The sequence below is a fragment of the Ovis aries genome, chromosome 12 (genome assembly GCF_016772045.2).
Source record: "Ovis aries strain OAR_USU_Benz2616 breed Rambouillet chromosome 12, ARS-UI_Ramb_v3.0, whole genome shotgun sequence".
NCBI lineage: Eukaryota > Metazoa > Chordata > Mammalia > Artiodactyla > Bovidae > Ovis > Ovis aries.
The window spans coordinates 70,794,970-70,821,084 of NC_056065.1; the positions used below are offsets into that span (position 1 = coordinate 70,794,970).

Sequence of the window (26,115 nt, forward strand, 5' to 3'; positions counted from 1 at the left end):
TTAAACCCTCTGTGAGCCAAACAAAACTTGTCTGCCAGCTGCAGCCAGCCTGAGGCTCTCCATTTTATGTCCTAAACATCTGAATAATGTTTCTTTTTACTGCAGTAATACATAGCCATAAAAAATACAAACATCAAAGAATTAAGGTGAATGAGAACGTTATTCTCCCAGTCTTTCCCTCCAAATCCTATTCTCTTTCTCAGAGGCAGCCTCTGGTTCAGCAGGCTGGAGCTAAGTGTTATCTGGACACTGGGGAAAAGCTAGAATCTGCAAATTCTAGATATACACTCTAGTACACTTCCATGTATATGTGTAGGACATCTGTATGTGAGGAAATATGAACAAGGATATTCATTGCTGTGAAAAATTTTTAACATCCTAATCCCCATGTTAGAGAATGACATAAACTATGATATATTCATATGACAAAATGCTATATAGCAGTTAAAACAGGTGAACTAGATATTCATGTATCAAATGGATAGATTCTCAAAAACATGAAGTGAGGATAGAAAATAAATAAAACAAAATTATCTTTTCTATTTATTTCTATCTCTCCACTTAGTTCAAGTATAAAAACATGGACCAGGTGGAAACATGTTTAACTCATTGTACTAGTATCTTATTGCTGCTGTAACAAACTAGCACCAACTCAGTAACTTTGAAGAATACAACTTTATAATCTTACAGTTTTCACGGTAGAAGTCTGCAGCGAGTCAGCAGGGCTGAGTTCCTTCTGGAGGTTCTAGGAGAGAATCCTTGCCTTTTCCAGCTTCTAGACGCTGCCCACATCCCTTGGCTCTTGGCCCCACCACACCAACTTCTGCTTTTATTACTACGTGTCTTCTGACTCTGACCCTCCCTCTAGTAAAGATACTTATGGTTACACTGGGCCTAGCAGCATAATCCAGAATAATCTCCCCATCTCAACTTCTTTAATTAAATTACATCTGTAAGTTCCCTTTAGCCATGTAAAGTAATGTATCCACAGCTTCTAGGGGACTAGGACCTAAACATTTTTAGGAGGCCAGTATTCCCTGGTGGCTCAGTGGTAAAGAATTCACCTGCCAAGCAGGAGCCGTGGGTTTGATTCCTGGGTCTGGAAGATCCCCTAGAGAAGGAAATGGCAACCCCATTTTAGTATCCTTGCCTGGGAAATCCCACGAACAGAAGAGCCTGGCAGGCTGCAGTCTATGGGGTTGCAAATAAGTCAGACAGGACTGAGCAACTAAGCAACAAAAAAATTGTCTTGATAGCCATTGTCTGAGGAGAGAAGGAAGAAAATAGAATGGGGGAGATGAATTAAGATAATTTACCTTTATGTGCTGAGTTTAATTTCTTTGCTTTAAAAAAGTTATCTGAGAGACATCTCTGGTTATCAAACGGCCCTGAGAAGACCCAGCTTGGGGCAATACTTTGAGAGCTTCCGGGGCCAAGAATGGGGCCTTTAAAAACACGCCTTCTTCACTTATTTCACCCTTCCACTCCCACTCTCCCTTCAACCAAAACATATCTGCTTTTATCTGGTTTTCATGTTGGGGTTCCACATAAAATAGCATAATTCAAAAAGATGTTCTTCTGTTTAAATACAGACACATTCATGCAGGCATGCATGCACACACATACACAGTTTGAAAACCACTGATTCATTTCAACCTTCATCACTGTGTGATAGAGGAGTCAATATGGGAAAGAAAAAGTAATTTTAATTACACAAAAGGTGTTACTATCTCTTAGTAAATCTCTTTTATTTGTGAGTCAGAGGCCAGGCCACTGCAGCAGACCCACAGAGGAAAACCTTAAGATTTTCCAGTAACTGGAATTGTTTTATCTGAAAACGTTTCCTGGAGTCATGGATTCCTAGGACAGGGGTGTGGAGGCAAGGAAGGAGAGGGTGTTTCTTGAGGAGGAAAAACCCTTTGTTCGTCCTCCTGCCTGCAGATGAATAATGAAACTTCTGAAAAGAGGGCTATTAGGAAGGGAAGATAGTAATAAATCTTTAAATCTCAAAAGTAGTTTAAAAAAACAAAATGATATCAGATTTCCCAGCCCTCCAGTAGGCTCAGAGATCATTCCTCTGCCTCCTTTTTCCTCATTTGCTTTTGTAAAGATATGTGTGTTTTCCTTATTCTGTCTTTCTAAGTCTGCTTTTTCCCTGTCTGGTTTTTTTATTTCCATATTTATTGTATTTTATTTGAAGTAGAAGGACAGGGCTGGCTGTCATGCCTCCCAGGCAGGGTATTTGTTTGGGGGACAGGGAGGACAGAGGTGCTATCCAGGTGAGGCATTTACCAGTTGTGGAATAAAAACTATAAGGAAGCTTAGCTATAACACAGAGGAGAGCAGAAGGAACAACTGGTCAACCCAAGAGCACTGGCTTGGCCCTGTGCTGTGCTGTGCAGTAGGCAACAAGGCGTGCAGAGTCGGCATCCACGTCTGGAGACTGTATAATCTCAAGCTTTTGAAAAATTTTCACTGGCGCTGACAAATGACTTGATTTCCAAGTGGAGAGGTGCATTAAGAGGTTGCCCTCAATCCAGCTTGTATAGATTAGGTTTGGCTGTAGTTGAGAGCAGTGGTGACTAACATTTCTGGGATGGGCACCTGCCAAGTGGTCGTCGTTATCCTGGGCATTTGCAGACTGCCGCAGAAACTGTTGGTGGCCTGCTCAACTTGCATTTCTCCCTTTCTTTCGTGTTGACAGGGCTCCAGTCTTGTTCATCTCTTCTTTCATTTTGAGGCTTAGAGAAAGGTGATCTATCCCCTGATTCCAAAGATAAATATTAATCCATCTAAACCAATCACAATATTTCCATTTCCCTTGATATTAACTAACTGGCACAGGAAGGGTCATGTGATATAATTCTGGCCAACAAAATATGAAGGGAACTCTTTTTGGAGCGGAGGGGGAAGGTTCTGGGAAAGAGACACAGAAAGAGATAGCTTTTCTCTCTGGGTATTGTGTTTGGATGACATTCCTGAAATTGTTTGCATTCAGCGTGTTATCAGCCTCAGGATAAATGGCAGCACAGAGAGGAGGGCAGAGTCAAGAGTCCTGATATTCTCCCCTGAAACCTGGGATAACTCTGGACTTCCTAACTCATGACGTGATAACGTTTTTATTGCTTGGACTTCCCTAGTGGCTCAGATGGTAAAGCGTCTGCCTACCGTGCAGGAGACCTGGGTTCAATTCCTGGGTTGGGAAGATCTCCTAACTCATATTAAATTGGAGGTTCTGGTACTTACATCAGAAATTGTTCTGATATCCACTAGTTAGTCCACTTAGTCTTCATCATTGTCTATGGAGAATATAGCTCCTTTTTATAGTTTAAGAAATGTATTTAAGTTAATACACCTGGTAAATAGCGCAAATTCAATGCAGTTCTAACTTTATGAAAGAGACGGAACCAGGCATCAACCTGAGGCCAAGGGCAGAATTTTGTTCACAATGTCTAGTACAGTGCCAGACATACAGTAGCCATTCTAAATGAGCTAGCCCAAATCCCAGGTTTATATTATTACCATATGCTACTACTTGCAGTTCAGTCCAGTTTAGTCGCTCAGTCGTGTCTGACTCTTTGCCACCCCACGGACTGCAGCACTCACACTTTCCTGCCCATCACCAACTGCTGGAGCTTGCTCAAACTCATGTCCATTGAGTAGGGGAGGCCATCCAACCATCTCATCCTCTATCATCCTCTTCTCTTCCTGCCTTTAATCTTTCCCAGCATTAGGGTCTTTTCCAATGAGCCATCTTTTCTCATCAGGTGGCCAAAGTATTGGAGTTTCAGCTTCAGCATCAATCCTTCCAGTGAATATTCAGGACTGTTTTCCTTTAGGATAGACTGGTTGGATCTCCTTGCAGTCCAAGGGACTCTCAAAAGTTCTCCAACACCACACTTCAAAAGCATCAAATCTTTGGTGCTCAGCTTTCTTTGTAGTCCAGCTCTCACATCCATACATGACTACTGGAAAAAAGCATAGCTGTGACTATACGAACCTTTGTCAGCGGAGTAATGTCTCTGCTTTTTAATATGCTGTCTAGGCTGGTCATAGCTTTTCTTCCAAGTAGCAAGCATCTTTTAATTTCATGGCTGCAGTCACCATCTACAGTGATTTTGGAGCCCAAGAAAATAAAGTCTGTCACTGTTTCCATTGTTTCCCCATCTATTCACCATGAAGTGTTAGGACTGGATGCCATGATATTAGTTTTTTGAATGCTGAGTTTTAAGCTAGCTTTCTCACTCTTCTCTTTCATTTTCATCTAGAGGCTCTTCAGTTCCTCTTCACTTTCTGCCAAAAGGTGGTGTCATCTGCATATCTGAGGTTATTGATATTTCTCCCAGCAATCTTGATTCCAGCTTGTGCTTCATCCAGCCCGGCATTTTGCATGATGTACTCTGCATATAAGTTAAATAAGCAGGGTGACAATATATAGCTTTGCCATACTCCTTTCCCAATTTGGAACCAGTTGGTTGTTCCATGTCCAATTCTAACTGTTGCTTCCTGATCTGCATACAGATTTCTCAGGAGGCAGGTAAGTGGTCTGGTATTCCCATCTCTTGAAGAATTTCCCACAGTTTGTTGTGATCTACACCTTAGCCCTAGCAGATAAATTCTATTCCCCACAATATGGTGGAGCAGACATTCTTAAAAATCCTGTCTGTGAAAAATACCTAAAATATCTAAAAATAACCTAAAATTTTTTTTTAAACTTTAAAAATGTATTGCTGAGCCGCTGTGCCTATATATCACCCCCCTCCTCATAAACACACAGACCAAAAAGGAAAAACTAAAAGGCAAAAAAAATCAAAGCAACAGAAAAATCTAGAGAGGTAAGTGAATGCTGAAGCCGGAGGTACCATGAAGAAACATCTGTCAGTTTCTAGCAACCAGAAGCCACAGAAGCTTAAGGATCAGACACCCTAATAAAAACCTGGGCTTCTGCAGGGTTGAACTGCAGTGGAAGTGGGGTACCCTACAAAAGCACTTAACAAGGAATTACTTCTCTTGGCTTTTGCTCTCAGTTTGGGAGAAAAAACAAAACAAAAAGTTCCCTTGAGATATGTGTCAGCATAAGCCATTTCTTGACTCAGTTTTAGGGTTCAAATTCACTCTACTTACATATTCTTGACAACCTAAAATTGAGAATTTCATTTAAATTGTGTCTGGGTAGGTGGTGACTCTGAGCACCTAGAAGAAGTAAGTGTATATCCTCTCTTGTGGAACACACCAGATCTCAGAGAATCCCAGCCAGTAAAGACCCAAAAAATATAAACTCACAGTTTTTTAAGGAATTCCCTGGTGATAGTGGTTAGCACTTTGTGTTCTCACTGCTGAGGGCCCGGGTTCAATCCCTGGTTGGGGAACTAAGATCCCACAGGCCATGTTGACATGGCCAAAAGCAAAACAAAACTCACAGATTTAAAAAACAAATGATAAAATATACAAGAAAATCAAATGCCACGAATGAGAGTCCAAAGAAACAACTAAAAGAAGAATCAGACCACAGAGATTGTGCATTGTGTAAAACATACCCTTTAGGATTATTTGATTCTAACCTTTCCTTGCCTTTGCTGTATTTTAAAACTCTGTGGGTAGTAGAGAACTGATAATAATATAAATTAATTATGCTAACCCATGGACATTCAAATGAATCCTGTCCAGTGGAGGGACAACATTTCTTCTCCCTACCCTAGAAAAACCAGTTTTGTATCTATTTGCAAATTCTTTGCAATATTCCTGATTGATAAATGTGTTGTCCTTTGGATTCCTTTGAGTCAGTTGTAACATCTGCCTAGTCCTCTCATTGTGTGTACTGTGCTTAGTTGCTGAGTCGTGTCTGACTCTTTGCGACCCCATGGACTGTAGCCCACTAGGCTCCTCTGTCCATAGAATTCTCCAGGCAAGAATATTGGGGTGGGTTGCCATTTCCTTCTCCAGGGGATCTTTCCAACCCAGGGATTGAACCTGGGTTCCCACACTGCAGGCAGATTCTGAGCCACCAGGGAAGCCCGAAAAAGAACATATAGATAGATAGATAGATAGATAGATAACTGAATCACTTTGTTGTATACCTGAATCAACAGTTGAATAGTTGTAAATCAACTGTACATATGTATATACATATATATATATGAAAAGTGAAAGTGTAGTCACTCAGTTGTGCCTGATTCTTTGCAAGCCTATGGACTGTAATACAGATACAAGTTGGAGAAGAGATGGTGACCGGTGAGAGGTCATTCGGAGTGAACTCCTCTACTCCTGGGCAGAATCCACCACTCTCTTAAAGGCTGCTCCCAAGGCTAGCAGCTAACCCAGTTTTCTTTGGAGCAAGAATGCCAGGGTTCAAACCAGGGCCCCAACATTCAAATCTGAGAGACTTGGGTCAAGTTATTTAAACCTTGCCTGCCTCATTGCCCTCACATAGAAAATGAGAATAGTAATACAGCCTTCCTTAGTGGGGTTCTTGTAAAGATTAAATGAATTATATTTGTAAATTACTTGAAATAGTGTCTGTGGCCCATGGGTAAAAGCAAGTATTAGCTAACATTATTAATTATTGTCAGCATGACTCAGTGGCCTATTTTTTTCAGGCCAATTTCAATCGGAAACAGGATCACCACTTCCCAATAAAGTGGTGGCTTCTTAATCTTTCTCTTTGCTATTTCCTTTTCACTCACTTACTGTTTCTGGTGGTCCCAGAAACAAACTGTATGGGGTCGATGGGTGGGTCGGGGGGACACAGAGAGCAAAGAGTTGGAGATAAATGCCAGGAATCAGTGGAAGTAGCCGTCATCAGAAAAGCTGGCGTATCTGTGGCAGCTGACCTGAAATAGAAAAGGAGGGAAATGTTGAAAACTGTTTGTCTCAAAATATTCTACCCACCTCAGGCCTGTGGTTAGTGAGTTATTCCTGCTAGTCAATTCATGTCCCCAGAGGGAAGATATTTTCCCCAGAAGACCCTGTTAAGAGGTGGCAGAGTGAGTGGTGAGCCATGCGGTGAAGTGAAAGTCACTCAGTCGTGTCTGTTTGTGACCCATGGACTGTAGCCCGTCAGGCTCCTCCTTCCATGGAATTCTCCAGGCCAGAATAGTGGAGTGGGTAGCCGTTCCCTTCTCCAGGGCATCTTCCCAACTCAGTAATTGAACCCGGGTCTCCTGCATTGCAGGCAGATTCTTTACCAGCTGAGCCGCCAGGGAAGCCCTGAGCCGTGTGGGGCTACTTCCACAACCTCTGATGCTCAGTTGCCCGTGTCTGTGTCCCTGGTCTGCCATTCCCCGGTTGTGGTATCTTGCATGGTTTACTGAAATTTCTTTACCTGACAGGGCTTTAAGGAGGATTAGATGAGATGAGGAATATAAAACGCCTGGACAGTAGTCAGTACTCAATAATCCAAGGGTGCGTGCAGTATGGGCTTAGAGAAGGCCTTATTCAGTGGACTCTGGCCAGGATTTCCCATCGGAACCACCAGGAGTTTATTAAAATACCAGGGCCCAGGTCTTTCACTGGAGGGGAAACCCTGGGGGCTGAGCAGATTTACTTTCCCAAGAAGGGGAGGAGCTACAAACAAGCTACAGTTGTCTCCTGCCTTGGCTGGCAGTTCTGCACCAGAATGTTAAGCTGTTACCCGTGTGGTGCCCAAAATACCAGAAGGCCACGTGACATGGTGGGGATGGCACAGGCCTTGGTGTTACACAGCTCTGCAGGGAGATGCAGCCCCAGTCAGCTGCTGGCTGTGTGACTATGGTCAAGGCACTTCATTTCCCTGAACCTCAGGGTCCTCATCCGTGCGGCAGAGATCTCTATAGATTTCTTTAAGCTTGTGGTGAGGATTCATTTAGGCCCAAAAGTGCCTAGCAGTCAGTCAACGTCAGCATCACTTGTCTTTTCAGGATAGGGCCCTGACACCATTCAATACCAAGCCCCTCTGAGAAGATGGGAGATGAGCTTCTGAGAGCATCCTCAGCAGTAATGGAGCTGTTCAGGTATGCAGCTGGCCTTTAGGCATTAAATGGAACTGAATTTTCTGCCAGGGGAACATCTGCCAGGTCACTGGTCACTGCTCCCAGTGGGTGGGTCATTGAGGATGGGTAAAAGCTCAGAGGTTACAGTAGTTGGGAAGCTGGGCAGGGCAGAGACAGGCAGTGGGGAGAGGGCCACTGGCTTCTTCCTTACTGAAAAATGAACTGTTCATTTCCAGAAGCCAAGAGCCTTCATATTAGCCTATAGGGCATTCCCTCCCTGCCAATGAAACAAAAACATCCCACCTGGGTGGCACCCTACTGAAGAGCAAAGCAAGCTCTGTGATGGTTGTTGGTGGTGGGGTTCCCCTTCATCCAACCACCCGGCCAGAGGAAGAGTCTCCTTGATCCGCCTCCATTTGCTCCCTGAGTTACACTCTTGTGATGAAATAATCTAACTCCCAGGATTAAATTCACAAGCAGAGTCACACACGTTATAACACAAAACGAGTGATACACAGCCAAACCAGAACCACAAGAGGTTTAGTCAATAGAAATGACAGACAACTACATCCCCTTCTCATCTCCCATCTCCCACCCCGGCACCCCAGCTGTAGCCCCGCATCTGTCCAGGTGAGGAGGAAGCCCTCAGTGGGAGCTGTTCCCCACTGCTCTTGGGGTCAACTACTGCAAGGTACGGCCAGTCTTTACCAAGACCTTTCTAGCCACAAGACATTCTCAGGGAATATTGGGAACGGGGGTGGGGTGGGGAGCTTAGAAGTCAATCAGCTTTCTTTGCAGTTGTCTCTTTCATGCTTACGTTGTGATTTTTCTTGCTTTGGGGTTCTTGTTGACATTTTGCCTTCTCTCCGACTTTTGCTGTTTCCAAGAGCACGTGCACCCCATTTCTCCAGAAACCTCCAGGAACCCCTACTGGAATGTGAGTTCCTCACCTGTCTTGTCTGTCTTTACATCCTCAGCGCTTAGCCCAGTACCTGGCACCAGGATGGTCCCCAGTCAAGGGTGCTAAGCCAGGGGAGCAGCTTCTTATTGTCCTAGAAGTGAGACTCACTTAGAGAAAGGTGGCTCTCTCCATCGCTGGCTTGACTGAGCAGAGGGCCCACAAGGGGTGGTGGGAGGAGAGGAATCAACAGCTTTCCAGCTCCTTCTCCAGGCCATGGGAGACACCTGGGATGTGGAATCTGATACCTGAAACTGTAAGGACCATTAACTTAAGCCCTATGAACCTCAGTTTGTTTGCTGGTTTCCAAGAAAATATAGGATTCTCCCTTCTTGCCCCACAATCAAAGAGGTTCTGACAATTCAAGAACAAAGGTTTCTACTAATACGTTCTATAAAGAAGTATATGAGTGACAGCCTTTACTCTTTGTAAAGTGGTTTCACTAGTGGGTTCAGTGTGGTGGCTCAGAGGTTTTAGGTACTTACCATGTGTTAAGCACTGGGCTGGGGGTTTCAGTAAGTCCACAAGGTGAGGAGAGCACTCTAAAGGGAGCCCAGAGAAGCTAGCCATTCACAGACTGAGCTCAGCCTGGGGGTGTCCTAGAGGTTTGTGTCACTAAAGCAGCCTGGAGCCTTTTCTCCTCTGGAGTCTGAAGCTGTAACAAACACCCAGATCATTCCCATTCGGCTTCAGGACCACCCCCAAGCCCCCGGGCTGAGTCTGTGAATGACTCTTGGTGCTGCCCCCATCAGCACCAGTGTGGGCCACATCTCTGAGAATATTGAGAAATAACTGAATATAATCTATGCTGAAGCCACATTTGGATTATGGACATCATATGACTTCAAACATCAGCACCCATTCTAATAGGAGATATTGAAGGAAGAAAAATTAATAGACAAACAGAGCTGCTGCTATTTCCCTCCTCTCCCACATCAGATCAGATGCTAGAGATATGCCAAGTCCTCTGCCAATAGCCAGTGCCATTGATTCCTGGCACCTACTTCCTACTTCTTTGCTCTCTGTGTCTCTTCTTCATGCAGTTTTGCTTCCAAGAGTCCACAAGAAACAGTGGTTGGGTGTAAAGGAATAGCAAAGAGAATGATCAAGGAACTGCTACTCTAAGAGAAAAGGGGAGGGGCAATACTAGGGTAGAGGGGCAAGAGATGCAAATTACTAGGTATAAAATGAGCAACAAGGATATATTGTACAACATGGGAGTATAGCTAATATTTTATAACTGAAAATGGTGTGTAACTTTTAAATATTGTGAATCACTTATATTGTGCAGTAACTATACTTCAATTTTTTTTAAAAAACTGCCACTTTATTTTAGTCCTAAAAGATGATGCTGAGTAAGTGTGGTACTCAATATGCCAGCAATTTTGGAAAACTCAGCAGTAGCCACAGGACTGGAAAAGGTCAGTTTTCATTCCAATCCCAAAGAAAGGCAATGCCAAAGAATGTTCAAACTACCTCACAATTGCTCCCAACTCACATCCTAGCAAAGTAATGCTCAAAATTCTCCAAGCCAGGCTTCAACAGTACATGAACTGAGAAATTCCAAATGTTCAAGCTGAATTTAGAAAAGGCAGAGGAACCAGAGATCAAATTGCTAACATCCGCTGGATCATAGAAAAAGCAAGAGAATTCTAGAAAAACATCTACTTCTCTTTTATTGACTATGCCAAAGCCTTTGACTGTGTGGATCACAACAAACTGTGGAAAATTCTGAAAGAGATGGGAATACCAGACCACCTGACCTGCCTCTTGAGAAACCTATATTCAGGTCAGGAAGCAACAGTTAGAACTGGACATGGAACAACAGACTGGTTCCAAATAGGAAAAGGAGTACGTCAAGGCTGTATATTGTCACCCTGCTTATTTAACTTTATGTAGAGTACATCATGTGAAATGCTGGGCTGGATGAAGAACAAGCTGGAATCAAGATTGCCGGGAGAAATGTCATTAATCTCAGATATGCAGATGACACCACCCTTACAACAGAAACGAAAGAGGAACGAAGAGCCTCTTGATGAAAGTGAAAAGGGAGACTGAAAAAGCTGCTTAAAACTCAACATTCAAAAAACTAATATTATGGCATCCAGTCTCATCACTTCATGTCAAATCGATGGGGAAACAGTGACAGACTTTATTTTGGGGGGCTCCAAAATCACTGCAGATGGTGACAGCAGCCATGAAATTAAAAGATGCTTGCTCTTTGGAAGAAAAACTGTGACCAACCTAGAAGGCATATTAAAAAGCAGAGACATTACTTTGCTGACAAAGGTTCATCTAGTCAAAGCTATGGTTTTTCCAGTAGTCATGTATGGATGTGAGAGTTGGACTGTGAAGAAAACTGAGCACCAAAGGATTCATGCTTTTGAACTGTGGTGTTGGAGAAGACTCTTGAGAGTCCCTTGGACTGCAAGGAGATCCAACCAGTCCATCCTAAAGGAAATCAGTCCTGGATATTCATTGGAAGGACTGGTGCTGAAGCTTTGGCCAATACTTGGCCACCTGATGCGAACAGCTGACTCACTGGAAAAGTCACTGATGCTGGGAAAGTTTGAGGGCAGGAGGAGAAGGGGATGACAGAGGATGAGATGGTTGGATGGCCTCACCGATTCAATGGACATGAGTTTGAGCAAGCCCGGGAGTGGTGATGGACAGGGAAGCCTGGCGTGCTGCAGTCTGTAGGGTCACAAAGTGTCAGACATGACTGAGAACTGAACTGAACTGACCACTTTATTGGGAAGCAGTGATACCATTTTAGATGAAAAGATGCCTAAAAATAGACCATGCAGTCATATACACAATAATAAATTACATGTAAACACCAAACAATTATGCACATTTTAATACAAGTATTCCATGTGGTGCTTCAGCGTATTTGGAGATGGTGTGAGAATACCCCCAAGTACAGTCTAGCGAGTAAGAACTAGGCGCTGAAGTCCATCAGATCTAGGTGCTGGGCACAAGCTGTGCTGATTACTAGCTACAGGACTTCAGGCAAGCTCTATGGCCTCTCTGTGCCTCGGTTTCCTCCTCCATAAAATGGGATATAATGTAGTACTCACCTCTGGATAGGCTGTGAGGACTGAGTAAAGCACTGTAGACTCTCCTTGATAGTGGCTTGGAGGAAAATAGTGACCCTACCGGGATTCATTTCTCTGCTTTCCTCAGTCCTTGTCAATGACATCTCTTCTTCGCTCCCACACAAGGGCACCTGATTCAATGCAGACTCTTCCACCCTCAAGGTGGGGAGCTGTGTCCTTGGCTTTAAGATAGATATCTTAAATTCTCTTCCGCAGTTACAATGACTCAGCTGTTGCTTAGGGATTTAATTAACTAGCAATCAGAGGCTTGAAAGAGACAAACCTCTGGGGACTTTTGCTCTGGTTGGCTTTCAGAAGAGTGAGAATGGAATATAAAGAAGCTTCCAGAACTTCACTGTCCAGTATGGTAGCCACAGGGGCTACTGAGCCCTTGAAATGTGATTGTCCAAATTAAGAATATGCTGCAAGTATAAAATATACCCCAGATTTTAAAGATTTGTATTAAAAGAGGAATATGTGTCTCATTAATAATTTTTATTAAAAGTTTAAATGGTAGTATTTTTGCCATATGAGTTTACTTTTGTTAATGTGGCTATGGGAAGACTTCAAACCACCTCTGTGGCTGTTGGAAGATGCTGTTCTAGAATATTCATGATTTAATAGTGACTTAACAAAAAAAAAGAAAAAAAAATAGTGACTTAACAGGCCAACACTATTTAAAACATAGATTGCCTTTTAATATTTTTAAGAGGTAGATATTGTTATAACCAATTTTCAGACAAGGGCAGCAAGACTATAACAACTCATTTTGTGTTGACAATCAGTAGACCCAAATAGATGTAAGCTGATGGCTAATCAGAGGGAAGAACACTGACTTAGGAATCAAGAAACCTAGCTTCTTGTCCTTGCTAGATCCCTAAATAGCTGCGTGACTTCAGGCAAATTACTGCCCCTCTCTGGACCTCTGATTTTTACTTGAAAAATAAAGGGATTGGCTGGATTTGAATTTTAAAGTGGGAAGCTAGAAGCCGGTAGACCAAATGCAGCCCTATATCTGTGTGTTTGGGGCAATGCCACTTTTAATTTACGTGGTTTTAAGTAGGGGTCAGCAGCTCTTCTATTGCCTAGGGCTCCTACCACTCCCCTTGGACTCTCACTCCACCACTTCAGGCTTTGTTACTTGCCTCAAAATCCTTAGCTGCAAATTTTAAACTCCAGATACAATGACCCCATGGAGGACGGTCTACTTCCTTCTATTCACTCCAATTCTGACCATTTTCAGGACTGGGGATCTTAAGTAGATTAGTGATCACCAATCTACTCTAGGCCAAATTTTGTCTCTCTTTTTTTTAAAACGATGTATTCCAACAAAAATAGTGCCATACCTTCCTGTAAACCATAAATATTAAACTAGAAAGAAACTTAAAAATAATCTATTCAGGGTAAACTTCTCATTTTACAGATAAGGAAACCAAAAGAAATTTAGAGGATATAGTGCTTTTATACTTACTGTGTCAGTGATTTTATTCTCTGTTTTGAAAAGTAAGATAAAAAATTATTTTTGAAATCAAATCTTATACTTATTTGCATTTCCTTTACAAGAAATCCAGGTAGAATTTTCTTCTTTTTCCTCTTTTTAACAAAAATTCAATGGGATGACTAGCTAGGAAAAAAAAAAAAAGGTGGAACAGAACTGCTTCCTTTTCCTTGTGATTATTCTATATAAAACTTGTAACAAAAAATAGGTAAATGTAACCCACGCAATGAAAATAAATAGCTAAAGGATTTTAAAGCATTGAAAGAAATCTTTTTGCAAGGATAATAGCAAGTGGGACGTGAACTACAGCTTTTGCATATTAAACGCAGGTCTTTGTCTCTTTCACCTAAGTAGTGTGAGAAAGCAAAATCTAATTTAATGGGGGAAAAGGAAAAGACCATAAATAAAAGGGTGTGTTGTTTTCTGAGTGACAATCTTCCTATTGGCATTCTGCCCAGAAGCCCTTTCTTCTTGTCTAAACCACATGATCAGGATAAGTTGAGTAACCAAATCGAGACCCCGGAGGGTCAGGAGATACTGCAAAGCTGATCAATACCTTCAGGGTCCAGATGTCAGCCAGACCTGACCGTTAACCTGGTCAATATTGCTGTTGGATGAACACAGAAATTCCACCTGTGATCTCGGTCAGGAGACACTCAAGGTCCGTGATGGGGGAGGTCCTTCCCAAGGTTAGGTAGTCACAGGCACCCCAGAAGTGTCTGAAGATATAATTACCCCTGCCCCCCAACACTGCTCCCAGGATCTCTTTCCAGGAGAGAAGTCTAACCTTGGGTCCATGCCAGATTCAGGCAAGGAATAGCTCCTTGTATTTTTCCCAGGAACTTTGCTGCCCATCACAGCCATGATCTCTGCCCTCAGGAAGTCAAGGTCCAAAGCACAGAAAGATAGATCTATTTTTCATCCATGAAAATATAAAAAGGTAAATGCTAGAGGTTGCATCAAGGATTCAAGAAGAGGTGAAAGCGAAAAAAAAAAAAAAAAGGCTTTGTGACTGGCAAAAGCCAGTCCAACCAACTCAAGGTGGAAAGAAGATGAAAATTAATGGTAAAATGTTTTAAAGAGATACATTTTTTCTTGATGTTTTTATTCATTTCCTCCCCTGCTTTTACACTTCCTGCATAGTAGGTCCTTAATTTTCCCTCCGTTTCTCCAACAATCTATTCTTTAAAGGTGCATCAAAGATTTCACTTATTAAAAAAAAAAGAATTCACTTCTCCCATGAGCCTTTTCTAACCCTTCAACCACAGAATATCTTACTTTACTATCTGCACTGTTCATTTGCCACTTAACTATGGTCTTGATGCGACCAGGCTGTAGACCCTTCACCGGCAGAGCTGTGTGAGTGACAGTGTCTAGCTGACCTAAGCAAGGAGCTATAGAGAGGAGCCCAGGGAAGCAGCTATCAGCCTGGACCCTTCCTGCTTCCCATTCCCAGCATGCCCTGGGACACCGTGCCTTCTGCTGACTCCCTCCTGGTTCCCTTCTGGACCAAACAGGAACCACTTCTTTCCTCAATAGAAGGCTGAGAGAACTAGAGGGCTTTATCTTTGTTCAAAAGATAAAGTATCAGGGAAACAGAAAGCATTATCAACCGTTTAGGGAGTTTTATAACAGCAATTACCATTATCTGTATTATTAAGATTTTCTTAGAAATCCAAGTCTTTTCCCATGGAACAGATCTAGACCATTAAAAGAAAAAAGGAAGCAAAGAGAAACCTTTCACGGATTTTTTCTGGATATTGTTACCATGATTCTGAGGACTTTTTTTTTTTTTTTTAGCAAATATGTATTCATTGGGTTTGGGGGCTTCCCAGGTGGCTCAGTGGTAAAGAATCTACATGTAACCCAGAAGACACCAGTTCAAGCCCTGGGTGGGGAAGATCATTTGGAGGAGGAAATGGCAACCCACTCCAGTATTCTTACCAGGAAAATCCCATGAACAGAGAGGCCTGGTGGGCTACCGTCCATGGAGTTGCAGAGTCAGACGTGACTTAGCAACTGAGCACACATTCACTGGGTTCACACAGTCCACAAGTTAAATGCAGGCAAGCCCATAAAACAAGTATTAACAACAAAAATACAGTCCATGTTGAACTGAACATTTAAAATGGGTAAGATGATATATTTGATGTTGTATTTTTACCACAATTAAAAACTGAAAACAAACAAACAAACCACACAGTCTATGTATGGTGCCAGGCACTAAAATACGAGCAGCAAGTTGAAAATGGAACATGTGAGAGTACAAGTTATGGTGGAAGATGCATGAAGATTTTAGCTTAATTGGAGGGAAGTGCAATCCATAACTGCAATATAACACAAGCTAGGCAATGAAGAAAATGACTATTAAAAACTCAACCATGGAATAGAGATAGGCATTTGTTAAGACATTAAAATTATACTTGGAATGCACATGGAACTGAACGCAGAACTAAGTACTATGTTCATTAGGTGTCTGTTTTTATTTATATAATTCACTCCCTTTGAGAAAAACTACAAGATGGAGTCAAGATTTGCAGTCTTATATGGCTGAATGTGTGTGTAACTTCATCCTTTTCCCCCTAAGTTAAAAGTCAGTACGTGCCAAGAACATAAAATTCCAGCCGGACAAATGAGGAACAGAGGAAGGAAACGGCCACTTTGGCCGGCGCCTTTGATGGGCACATCTGTAGAGAAAGTACAGCACTGGCGGTAGATTCTCCCTGCTCAAAACCCTTAAAAAAAAAAAGATTCCCCATTGTTTGTTGCAGTGTGTCTCAAACATATCTGATTTCAGGACAATTTTTATGTATAGTACATCGAGAAATTACCAGGAGGAGCTAATGAATTGCATCATCATAATGATGGTAACAGATAGCATTCACTGATAACTTACATGCCAACACTGTTCTAAGCACTTCATACACATTGACTTGTTGAATCTGCAGAGACACCTGCAAGGTAAGTATTGTTACTACATCAGCCTTCTGATCCTCCAAGTTTCATAGTGGAGGATTCAACCAACCTTGGACAGAAAATACTCAAGAAAAAAATTCCAGAAAGTTCCCCCAAAAAACTTGAATTTGCTGCATGTCAGCAACTATTTCCATAGCATTTACATTTCATTTATAATTATTTCTATAGCATTTACATTGTACTAGGTATAGTATATCATTTTAGAGAAGATTTAAAGTGTATGGGAGGATGTATGTATTATATGCAAATACCACACTGTTTTATATATAATGGAGTTGAGCAACCCTGGATTTTTATATCTATGGGCAACCCTAGAATCAATTCCCCTCAGATGCTGGATTTGAGGGCTGACTATATCTCCTATTTTACAGCTGAGGAAACATAAGCACAATCACGGAGTAATTTGTTCAAGGTCACAGAGGTAATAAGGGGTAAAGTCAGGATGCGAACCAAAGTAGCTGGACTCCAGAGTCCAGAGGCCTTGACTGCTGCTGTGAACTGAATGACAGTGTTCTCCCCAAACATGTAAGCTGAAGTTCTAACCTCGGTGTGATGGTATTTGGAGATGGGGCCTTTGGGAGGTAACCAGGTTTAGATGAGGTCATGAGGGTGGGACCCCTACCCAACCCCCCGACCCCTGACTGGATTACTGTCTTTGTTAGAAGAGACATAAGAAAACTCTCTGTCTCTCTTTCCATTAAGAAGAGGTCCTGTGAGCACACAAAAAGATGGAGGTCGCCTACAACAGGAAAAGGACCTCAGAATGAAACCTACCCTTGTTGATACTTTGATCTTGGACTGCCAGCCTCTAGAACTGTGAGAAATAAATTTCTGTTGCTTAAGCCACTCAGTCTATTTGCTATTTTGTTACGGCAGCCTGAGCAGACTAAGACAATCACTATATTTCACCTTCCTGCCCAGCACAGAATTTTAAGGAATGGTGTGTAAATGTTTAGGCCTCAATAAACATGGAACAGCATAAGAATGAATGCTGAAATCACAGGATGCCTGATGAGAGATGACTCTTGATTGGTTAGTCTTGCTGCCTCCCTTAAGCTCCCAGAGCAGGCTGGTATGCTCTCCATAACATGCTTGTATAGAAACATCATTTTTAAAGGAAAATGGACTGTAGGGGAGAAAAGATAAATGTTTTTAGTATCTTTAAAAAAAAATTAGTGTTAGCTTTTAGATTTACAGAAAAATTGCATGTGGCACTATTTAAAATAGCCAGGATGTGGAAGCAACCAAAATGTCTATCAGCGGAGGAATGGATAAAGAAAATGTGGTACAAATATACAATGGAATATTACTCAGCCATAAAAAGGAACAAAAACGGGTCATACGTAGAGATGTGGGTGGACCTAGAGACTGTCATACATAGTGAAGTAAATCAGAAAGATAAAAACAAACACTGTAAATTAATGCATTTATGTGAAATCTAGAAACATGGTAGAGATGGTCTCATTTGCAAAACAGAAATAGAGACACAGATGTAGAGAAAAAATGTATGGATTCCAAGAGGGGAAAAGAGGTGTGGGGTGAATTGGGAGATTGGGATTGATAGCTACACACTACTATGTATGAAATAGATGACTAATAAGAACTTACCATTTAGCTCAGGGAAGTCTACTCCATCCTCTGTGGTGACTTAAATGGGAAGGAAATCCGAAAGAGAAGAGAAAAATGTATAGCTGGTTCACTTTGCTGCATAGTAGAACTAACACAGCACTGCAAAGCAACTACACTCAGATAAAAAACTGATTTAAAAAAAAATGAAAAAAATAATATAGCACATTTATTACAATTAATAAAACAATATTAATACATTATTTCCAACTGAAGTCCATACTTGATTCAGATTTACTTAGTTTTCATCTGATGTCCTTTTTGTGTTCCAGTATCTCATCCAGGATGCCATGCTACATTTAGCTGTCAAGTCTCCTTAGGTTCCTCTTGGCTATGACAGTTTCTCAGACCCTGGTTCGATTCCTAGGTCAGGAAGATCCCCTGGAGAAGGGATAAGCCCAATCCAGTAATCTTGGGCTTCCCTGGTGGCTCAGCTGGTAAAGAATCCGCCTGCAATGTGGGAGACCTGGGTTCAATCCCTAGGTTGGGAAGATCCCCTGGAGAAGGGAAAGGCTGCCCCCTCCAGTATTCTGGCCTGGACATGACTGAGTGACTTTCACTTTCACTTTTCAAGTCGCATAAGGATAGGTTCTTGCTCTGTTTTTGCTCTGCTTTCTACAATCTGTTGTTTTCTTTTATAACCCCTTTTCCAAGTTCTGAGGCATATTTCCTCCTTTTTATCACCAGTTGCATAGGTGAGCCATGGTTTAGTCGCTCAGTCATGTTCAGCTCTTTGCAACCCCGTGGACTATAGCCTGCCAGGATCCTCTGTCCGTGGGATTTTCTAGGCAAGAATACTGGAGTGGGTTGCCATTTCCTTCTCCAAGGTAGAGAGGTTTTATTCAGGTACAGTCCTGCCTGGGAACCAGTGGATGTGAGCATGGTTGTTTGGCTGTCCCCAGATCTGTGTATTTTGGGAACAATGAGAACATTTGTGGGACACAGGCAAAAGCCCACATGGACTCCCATGTACCTACATCTAAATATTTAAAGTTATGAATCAAGAGAATAAACTGTTAAATAAAATGTTTTATTCTCCTAATTTGACAAGCGTACCTTCATCATGACCTGGGGAGGCCATTTCAAGCGCAGAATTCTTGATCTCCTTGGAGTTCTGTGCCGAAATGGAGTGGGTCCTGTTTCCCCACTCAGTCCCCACTTGTATTTCTGCTCCTGGCTCTGAGGGGCCTCCTGAGCAAGGCCACGGCTACCTCAGCCTGTGGTCCAAACTCTGTCCACAATTTTTGCAAACAGCTGCCACAAGGCCACCTGAAGATCTTCCAGGGACAGAGAGGTTAGTGCCAGAAGCAGGGTCCCGGAAAAAGGTCACACAGGCCCTGGAAGCAGGATCAGGAAAGGCCCTCTGCACAGAGGATTCGGGCATCCCTGCTCCTTGAAGCATCCCTGCTCCTTGAAGCATGGTCTAGAAGGGGCGGTGGGCTCTGGTGGCCGCATCTCCCAGGCCCAGAGGACTCCTCATCCAGTGAGGAGAGACACAGCTGAAGGAAGCCCATTTCTCAGACTTGAACGTGCCTGTGAATCACCTGAGACCTTATTTAGTGGGTCTGGGGTGGGGGCTGAGGTTACAGGTCTAAAAGGCTCCTAGGTGATGCCAATGCTGTGGTACAAGGACCATACTTTGAATAATAAAGCTCTAAAGCAGGGCTCCCCAACCTCTGGGATCTAATGCCTGACGATCTGAGGTGGAGCTGCTGTAGTAATAATAGAAATAAAATGCACAATAAATGTAATGCACTTGAACCATAACAAAACTATCCCCCTCTCCCCCTAGTCCTGGAAAAAATTGTTATCCGTGAAACCAGTACCTGGGTCAAAACCTTGGGGACCACTGCCCTAAAGTATAGGTCCAAGGTAGGGGTCCTTCTTGCCTTGGCAGACTAATACCCTAGGCAAAAAATGATATAATTGATATTAATTTAATCACACCCATGTTAAACTGGGGCTTCCCAGGTGGCTCTAGTGGCAAAGAACTGACTTGCCAGTGCAGGAGACACAAGAGATGCGAGTTCGATCCCTAGATTGGGAAGATCCCCTGGAGAAGGAAATGGCAACCCACTCCAGAATTCTTGCCTGGAGAATTCCATGGACAGAAGAACCTGGTGGGCTACATAGTCCATGGGGTCACAAGAGTTGAAATGACTAAGCATCTGAGCATACAAGGACAGCATGGGTAAATTACCAATAGAACTTAGTATACTTTCACTACACAGAAATGTAGATGTAATACAAATCTGAACGTAGTATCAGTGCCCATTCGGGGAGTTCTTTAGTTTAGCAGGACCCAGTAAGGGGCACAGCTTTCAGCCCTGACAGCTGTCCTTTTCTTCCCCTTCTGGTGTCCTTGACCCCTTCCTGCATGTGGCTGGCCCCGAGTCCCTCCCTGCCCAGTTACTGGCATTTCTCTTAGAGCTTTGCTGTCCTTTCTGCAGATTCTTACAAACATTTCTTACTTTTCCTCATCATTTATTCCACTCTTTCCTCTCATATGCTTTCCCACACTCTCGGCACCTTTCTTCCGGCAGTAATTCCAGCAGACTTGCTACTTTTCCGGGTCCCTCTGCCCTTTGCCCTCAGCCCTCAAGCCTCCTCCTCTGAGTCACCCCGCTTGTCTTGCAGCTGCTGCCCCTGTCCTCAGGCTCCCAGAGGTGCTCACTTTCCTGATACTGGGAGGCACCCTCCAGAGGTCTGCCTTCTGGGGCCTGAGGAGGCGTCTTCAGCCAATTCCATGTGGCCAGAGAAGCTATTTCTGCCTTTCAGAAACCTCCTCACTGGGGCAGGAAGTGACCAACTTCCTGGCAAAGAGTTCTCAAGAACATCTTCTCAAAGGGGAAAAAAAGAGAAAACATACCTCTGACGTACACGATGGTTTCCTCACTTTTAACTGGCCCTGCCCGCAGCCAGTGATGTGGCTCAAGGCTGACGAGCTTCTGCTGGTGACAGAAGCCTAGCCTGTGCAACCCACTCAGACTCAGGGTGTTGGATGTGGCAGCGGTTAAGTTAGCTTTGACTGAATCCAGTTGAGCTTCCTGGGGCTGAAAACCTGTTTCCTATTTACTCTCTGCTTCTGCGGCTCCTTCCATGGGGCGAGCCAATGGTAAAGAACTTGCCTGCCAATGCAGGAGACGAGTCCCTGGCTGGGGAAGATCCTCTGGGGGAGGGCATGGCAACCCACTCCAGTATTCTTGCCTGGAGAATCCCATGGACAGAGGAGCCTGGTGGGCTACGGTCCACAGGATCACAAAGAGTCAGACACGACTGAAGTGATTTATCACGCACACAGGGACACCGCCAAATATTGGTTAATACATAAAGTGAATTTTTTGCTAAAAATGAGGATTTGGACACGTCAGAATGCTGAGTCAAGCAGATCGTGCCAGGGGCATACAGGAGGATGCAAGCTTTCCTCCAGAAAAAGGAATGGTGTAAAGTGGAGCCAGAATGCTTGCCTCGCCCACTCTAACCACCTCCCTAAACCCCCAGAAAATGAAAAACAGAGCAGAAAAAAAGTTCTGTGTTCACTGGACACATGAGGATGTTGCCTTAGGATTATGTAAGGGATGACTTTAGGGGGCAATAAACAAGCTCTTTCCAAACAGTGGCATGTTTGATATGTGTATGTGCTCAGCCTCTCAATCGTGTCTGACTCTTTGTGACCCCATGGACTGTACCCCGCCAGGTCCCTCTGTCTATGGGATTCTCCAGGCCAGAATACTGGAGTGGGTAGCCACGCCCTCCTCTAGGGCATGTTCCCGACCCAGGGATTGAAACTGCCATCTCTGGCATTGCAGGTGGGTTCTTTACTGTTTGAATCACCAGGAAAGCATGTTGATATAAATGGACCCCAAACCAGTTTACTCTCTTTGGTTGTATATACTATAAGGGCTTGTTAGACTTTAGCAAAGACTGCAGGTGAAATCACTGCTGACTATGGTGTTGTTTTGAAGTCTATTTTTTTTTCAAATATTCTATCCTAAATTCTAGCAGTTAGAGATGTGCCTCCAGCTCAAAAAGTTTAAGAACCACAATCCTACCGCCATCTAAGATGCAACAGGACTATCCCCAAGGGCAAATTGAAACAGAAGTGTTGGTCTTCAGGGTGTTGTTCCCTCTTCCTGCTACCAGCTTCTTGCCCACCATTGTTGGTTTCACCTCAGTGCAGAAAACTTACTGCTGTATGGTTCTTTCTCCCCAGGTTAGTAGTTCCAAGGTGTCGTCTAGCTAATCTAACTGACTAATCCATGCGCACCTGCGTGCCAAGTTGCTTCAGTTGTGTCCGACTCTGCCAGGCTCTTCTGTCCGTGGGATTCTCCAGGCAAGAATACTGGAGGGAGTTGCTATGCCCTCCTCCAGGGGAATCTTCCCAACCCAGGGATCGAACCTGCATCTGCTGCATTCCAGGTGGATTTCTTTTTTTACCGCTGAGTCCCTGGGGAAGCCCAATCCATGCTATCATGCAAACGGACATGGGCCCTTCCTTGCAGTCACTGTACATGTTCATGGTGGTCTTAGGAGACTCGACCTCTCTAGTGCCTGACGGGACAGAAGACAGACAAGGCACATGAGGAAATCTTGCTGAAAGAAGACTTTCTCACAGGTGTGATCTTGCCATCCTCTAGTTCTACCGTTACACTGGTCTTCTCCTACACAAGTAATTCAACGTCCCTGAATTCCAACCTCTCAATTCAGTGAGACCACCAGGCTTTGTTTGTTTTCCCCATCCCCTGACTGAAGCCTAGAAACTGCCTCCAACTAGTAACCTAAAGATGAAAGTGGAGAGTGAAAAAGCTGCTTAAAGCTCAGCATTAAAAAAACTAAGATCATGGCATCCAGTCCCATCACATCATGGCAAATAGGTGGGGAAAAAAATGGAAACAGGGACAGACTTTATTTTCTTGGGCTCCAAAATCATTGCAGATGGTAACTGCAGCCATGAAATTAAAAGACACTTGCTCCTTGGAAGAAAAGTTATGACCAACATAGACAGTGTATTTAAAAACAGAGACATTACTTTGCCCACAAAGGTCCATAGAGTCAAATTTATGGTTTTTCCAGTGGTCATGTATGCATGTGAGAGTTGGATCATAAAGAAAGCTGAGCACTGAAGAATTGATGCTTTTGAACTGTGGTGAGGAGACTCTTGAGAGTCCCTTGGACTGCAAGGAGATCCAACCAGTCAATCTTAAAGGAAATCAATCCTGAATATTCACTGGAAGGACCGATGCTGAAGCTGAAGCTCTAATTCTTTGGCCACTTGATGAGAAAAGCTGGCTCACTGGAAAAGACCCTGATGTTGGGAAAGATTGAAGGCAGGAGGAGAAGGGGGTGATAGAGGATGAGATGGTTGGATGGCCTCACCAACTCAAGGGACATAAGTTGGAGCAAGCTCCAGGAGATGGTGCAGGACAGGGAAGCTGGCGTTCTACAGTCCATGGGGTTCCAAAGAATTGGACACAACTGAGTGACTGAACAAATAAGCTGAAGCAATCATAGGACTGACCTTGTTTTTCCCCCCTTTTTAAGGGACCACAGTCCTGTGCTGACTATTGTCCAAAGTCTGAAACCACTGTGTCATAGTTTGCCCAGATTTTTAGTTACTTAAGGTAAGAGAGTAACCTCTGGAGCCTGTATTACTTCATCATGGGCAGAAGTTGAACTTCTCTCAAGGAAGATTTAATGAAATAACATATGACATTTTAAGTCATGGTGTTTTTACTTAGTAGATATTGGTCATTTTTTCCATTTGTTGCATAATTTTGGTAAACATTATTTTAAACTGTGTATACATTCATTCACTTACCAAACACATTGGTTGAGTAATTCCTACGCTCCAGGCTCTGGATAAAGCAGTGTGTTGAGATAAGATCGCCAGCCTCCCAAAGCTTTTACGCTAGAGGAAGGAAGACAGGTAAAAGATAAACCTGTGATAAGAGCTAGAAAACAGGGTGGTATGTTAAAGAGTGACAGGGCAGCTGCCGAAGATTTGTATTTAGGGAAGCCCTCTCAAAATGTATGATGTAGGAGCTAAGTGAGGGATCTGCGGGGCAGTCGCGTGCATTGTTCCAGGCAGAGGAAGGGACGTGCCTGAACCCCAGGAAAGTGGCAAGCCTGGTGCGTTGGTGGAACAGAGAGGAGACTGGCTTGATGAAAGTCCAGTGAACCAGGCGGGAGAGTGATACTAGATGAACTCAGGGAGGTAGGCAGGGGCCAGGCTCTGTGGGGCAAAGAATGTCATACAGAGGCAGAATTTATTTACTTAATTTTGTCGTTACATATTGACTTCCTTATTCCTGTCCTGTGAAACGTAGATTTTTGCATTTTACAACATCGTATCATAAATAACACTGCAATTAAAACCTTTGTTCTCCACAATCCCCATACTTAGATTTATTTCAATATGGCAGAATTCCAAGACTGGAATTAAAGAGTCAAGAGGTAGCAGCAGGAGCTGATGGTGCCCTTGGGGTCCCTGTTACATTCAGGGGTGTCTGTCCTCAGCTGCGGAGGGGCTGCTGACACTTCACACTTTGCACAACTGGAGCCACCTCCCCATGTGCCTGGGAATGACACCCCTCCAAGCCTACAGCCAGCGGCTGACTGGTGTGCAGATACAAAAGCTCCCACCTCCTTGCCTCAATGCAGGACAAACTCTGTGGTGCCATTTACACTCCAGAGCTCCTGAAAGGACCGGGTGGAAGCCATGATCCTCCTGAAGCCACATTCTTGCTGAGTTTTTCCTGTCGCTACCCTACTCCCCCTCCCTCCCTCCCAGATTTATTCCAGAACATTCCCCTTAAAAGTCACCTGCACAGGAATCCCCACATCAGGCTCTCCTCTAGAGAACCCAATCTAAGACAGGATATGAGGTTTTTGAAGATTCCTAATTTATCCCTGGTGGCTCAGAGGGTAAACATCTGCCTGCAATGAGGGAGACCTGGGTGCGATCCATGGGTTGGGAAGATCCCCTGGAGAAGGAAATAGCAACCCACTCCAGAATTCTTGCCTGGAGCATCCCATGGATGGAGAAGCCTGGTGGGCTACGGTCCATGGGGTTGCAAAGAGTCAGACACACCTGAGCAACTTCACTTTCACTTTACGCAGGAGATGCAGGTTCGATCCCTGATCCAGAAAGATCCCATAATCCCTGGAGCAACTAAGCCTGTGCACCACATATACTGAGCCTGTGCTCCACAGCAAGGGAAGCCACCTCAGTGAGAAGCTCAAGCATCACAGCTACAGAGTAGTCCCTGCTTGCCAAACTAAAGAAAAGCTCACACAGCAATGAAGACCCAGCACAGCCAAAAATAAATAAATACATACAGGAATAAAATTATATAAAAAAGAAGAGATTCCATTTTTAGAAACACTCTGTCCACTGAAGGCAATTTGAAATGTACACAGTTCCCATGAAGGGTAGAAATTACTGGGAGGTCGCAGATAGGTAGCTGAAGGATAGATGAAGGTCTGGAGGTGAAGGACTCACGGTAGCTGATGGCTCCCTGTGGGATGAGGATTAAGATTCCGCTGGGTTTGGAGGAGTTAGGAACACAAGCCTGTGAAGACTTAGGAAGAGCCAGACTCGACCTTCAGCAGCAGGAGGTCATTTGAGAGCATCAGGTGAACTTGTTTCTTCTTTCAGTGACACTGGGTTAGCCCACTGGTCCCAGAGCCCCCTCCCATTCTCCCCCAGGAGTCTGCCATTTGATCCCAGGAGCCCTGTGACTTTAAGATAACAGGACAAGAGAACAGAAACACTGAAGTCGGGGATGGGAGCAATGGTCAAAAGAAAGAAGGAGACACATTGGGAAATGAGAAAGAGGGTTCAGACCAGGGGAGGAAAACTTAAGGGATCCCGACACTTCAGTCATGATTCTTGTTCTCCTCTGTGCTATGGGAGAAGAAGGCAGTCCCTCAGGAAAGCTGAAGATCAGCAGTGACTGTCACGTGGGTGTGTATACTCAGTCATGTCTGACT

The 26,115-nt window shown here is 43.6% G+C and overlaps 1 long non-coding RNA gene and 1 other non-coding gene across 3 annotated transcripts; one reads left to right on the top strand and one right to left on the bottom strand.

Annotated features, from left to right (window-relative positions):
* Positions 1–530: 530 nt before the first annotated feature.
* LOC132657528 (uncharacterized) lies at positions 531–26,017 on the bottom strand. 2 transcript variants are annotated; one of them, XR_009595875.1, is made up of 4 exons: positions 25,625–26,017; positions 23,942–24,031; positions 20,993–22,674; positions 531–18,573 (listed from the first exon to the last, which is right to left on the bottom strand). It is a non-coding gene; the product is annotated as an uncharacterized LOC132657528 (long non-coding RNA). The 2 variants fall into 2 exon arrangements; XR_009595874.1 differs by having other exon boundaries at positions 15,632–22,674.
* TRNAG-ACC (transfer RNA glycine (anticodon ACC)) lies at positions 3,134–3,205 on the top strand. Its single transcript has one exon. It is a non-coding gene; the product is annotated as a tRNA-Gly (tRNA).
* Positions 26,018–26,115: the final 98 nt, after the last annotated feature.